The sequence below is a fragment of the Rhincodon typus genome, chromosome 8 (assembly GCF_021869965.1).
Source record: "Rhincodon typus isolate 14 chromosome 8, sRhiTyp1.1, whole genome shotgun sequence".
Lineage (NCBI taxonomy): Eukaryota > Metazoa > Chordata > Chondrichthyes > Orectolobiformes > Rhincodontidae > Rhincodon > Rhincodon typus.
This window is the reverse complement of record NC_063339.1, coordinates 4,396,577-4,399,736: the sequence shown is the minus strand read 5'-3', so window position 1 is coordinate 4,399,736 and position 3,160 is coordinate 4,396,577. Positions and strand designations below refer to the sequence as shown.

The 3,160-nt window shown below is 43.8% G+C and overlaps 1 pseudogene; it reads right to left on the bottom strand.

Annotated features, from left to right (window-relative positions):
- Nucleotides 1-2,190: 2,190 nt before the first annotated feature.
- The window catches only part of LOC109921457, a 34,707-nt pseudogene continuing 33,737 nt past the window's right edge, over nucleotides 2,191-3,160 (bottom strand).

Here is a 3,160-nt window from a genome sequence, read left to right as displayed (position 1 = left end):
CTTGACTTGTCTTTGCAGCTCATGATTTCCCTTCCCCTGTGCCCAGGTTTTCTGTTTCCACACATACCTAACCGTTCACATGCTCGTATTATTTTGGATTTATCCTGATCTCAGTCTTTGTCTCTATTATGTAAAGAGTTGAAAACTCACAGCGCAGAAAACCATATGGTCACTTATGCCTGTTCTGCTTCTGTTACAGTACAACATGATGTAGCTCCAAACCTTAGAATGATTCTAATAACCCATTAAATCAGTTTTGACAATCATTTTTGTAAGCGTTAATGCAATCTGATTCCACCACATGAACAGGAAATGTGTTCTGTGTCTGTAGTGATTGGGGCCAGGTTGACTTTATTAAATACAAGGTTCTTGGTTGGAGTTGTTAAGCTTTGCCTGACCAATATAACCAGGAGATCGGAATCTCATCAGTGGAGAATTGACTCCGAACTGGCTGGCCAGAGCCAATGTTCCTGTAGAGGAAGGAAAAAAAAGAAAGAAAAGGAAAAGAAAAAAAAGAAAAATATAACCAGATCAGAACCTCCTCAGTTGAGAATTGACTCTGCGCTGGCTAGTCACAGTGAGTTTACTGTGCGCTGGTAAATAAAGGCTGACGTGATGATGGGACATCACCTGCTGTGCAGTTATTGCAGTGTCTTAACAGGTTTCTATGTGAAAAAAATTCTTAATTTAAATTTTTCATTTAACATTTATGGGTTTTAGTTATTCATCACTCAGTAGAAATTAGCTCTCTCCAACCTGCTCTGTTAAATAAAACTTCACAATTTTAAAAACTATGATGAGGTCTCCCTCAGGCTTCTCCACTTCAACTCCAATCTCTTCACACAGGATGCACGGTCAGTGACTTGTTTGCTAACAGGGTGATGTATTTAGAAATGTTAACTCATTCAGACCAGGCCTCCTAAGCAGTTTCCATTCACAGCACATTCTTTGTCTCATGAAGCTCACCCCGAGGGATCTTCCTTTGAAAAACTGATCTTCCTCCAGTGGAGGTTTACAAAGACAGATGAGCTAAATGAAGAAGCGAAGATACAGTAGGAGTGTAGAGTTTGAGTCATGTTGGAGATTTCCCAATGTGGAACAAAGAATGCAACTGTCCATTCAGTTTCCATAAAAGGATACAGCACACATTGGCTGTGGAAGGGGATGATAATTGTGGGAAGAGTCCATGAGGGATTAGCCTGTATTTGGGCTCTGGTGAAGGGATTCGATGATATGAACCAAAGGCAGGGAGATGAGTTAGCGTACTGAACAACGACAACTACATTGCATGGTGGAATGGGTCAAGGGGCTGAATGCCTACTGCTGCTCCAATGTAAGAGACTTGATGGGTGGCGAGGCTCATTCATATCCTGAAAGTTAATTGGAATTTGTAAAGATAAAAACTGATGCACCATTTAGAAGAATTTCCAACATATTCCTGGACTCAATGAAATGAAATTGGACGTTGTCATTGGATTACACAGCAAGTGGGCATCTTTGTAAGCTCATGGTCAAACAGTGATGGAGTGAGGTATGGTTGGGCCAAACATATCCATGATCAAATGACAGAGCAGACATAATGGGCTGAAGGGCTTAATTCTGCTCCTATATCTTATGGTCTTACATGTTTCACAATCTCACTCTCCTCCCTCTCTCCATAACTTATGACCCTTTACTAATCAAAAACCTATCTATCCCTCTCTTAAACACTCTCAATGAATTGGCCTCTACCGCCCCGTTCATGGCAACGGGTTCCACAGATTCACTGCCCTCTGGCTGGAAAACATTCCTCCTCATCTCAGTTCTAAAGGGTTGATTCTCTCATGTGAACCAAGGCAATAAAGATGTACAGGCCAGTAAAGTATTCTGGTGGTGAGACAAACAGCTTCAAACTTATTCTCGCAGCACCAAGGGAACACTAGGGGGACCAGGAGTCATCGCCTGGACACATAAAGACTTTGCTAAGTTTTCTTCCCAGCCCAAGGGCATTAAGTGGTGTCACAGCATCTCCCCCGATTCCCTGGCTGAAAGACGTTGTCTGGACGTGATTAGGGACATGTCTGGGAGAGTTCACTGGTTTCAACTACTTTTTATTACATTCCTTTACATTACACAGAGATTGCATTCATTTTCTGATTATGCCAGCTGCGATCTAGAGAAACTCGAAATATCACAAGAAACATTGTCATATCAGACATGTTAGTGCTATCAATCTACTTCATGAGAGGACATGAGTCTTTCCATATCTGCAAACAAATCAGGTCTTTGTAAGTAACCAGTATGTCATAGGTCTTCGTGGAGTCACTGTGATTGTGTTCCAGCTCTCTTCCTGACCCTTGCTCGGACCCACAGCTCCCGCGCTTTCTTCCTGAACTGCTTTCCAACAAGGAGATAGAGCACAGGGTTGATGCAGGAGTTGGTAAAACCCAGGATACTAGCAATCTCAATGCCGTTACTAATTGCACTATCGAAGGAATAGCCCTGCAGGATGTTTGTCAGCTGAAAGATCTCAAGGAGATGGAGCAGTTGAAAAGGCAGCCGGCAAATGACAAAGACCAAAAGGACAGTGAGGACCAAGGTGGTGGCCTTGTTTTCCTTGCACACTTGCTTGAAGCGTTGCATTTGGTTGTTTCTCAGGGCCTTCAAGACGTGAAAGGTGCAGAAACTGATGATGGTTGCAGAGATGAGGAAGCCGATGACCATCATCACAATGTCCATCTTCACTACCCAGTAATTATCAGGGTAAGGGAGCAGGCAGGATGCAATGTTCCATTCCTCCACATAGATCACTCTTCGGAATATGATGCTGGGGCTACTCATCAGCAAGCTGAACATCCAGATGATGAAGCAGTTGATCTTGGCACATGAGAGTGTCCGTATTCTGCCGCGATGTAGGACTTTCACAAGAGTGAGGTAGCGGTCGATGCTGACCATCACCAGGAAATACTGTAAAAGTTCATGTAAATCACCGAGTTGACATAACAGCACAGGAACTCTCCAAAGGGCCATTTGTAGCGTAGGGCAATGTTAACGGCCCAGAAGGGGAGGCCAGCCAAGAGGAGCAGGTCAGCCCCAGCGAGACTCCCCAGGTAGAGCTCTGGCACCGTGCAACATCCTTTCTGTAAACACATGACGATCAGGACAAAGCTGTTGCCTGCAA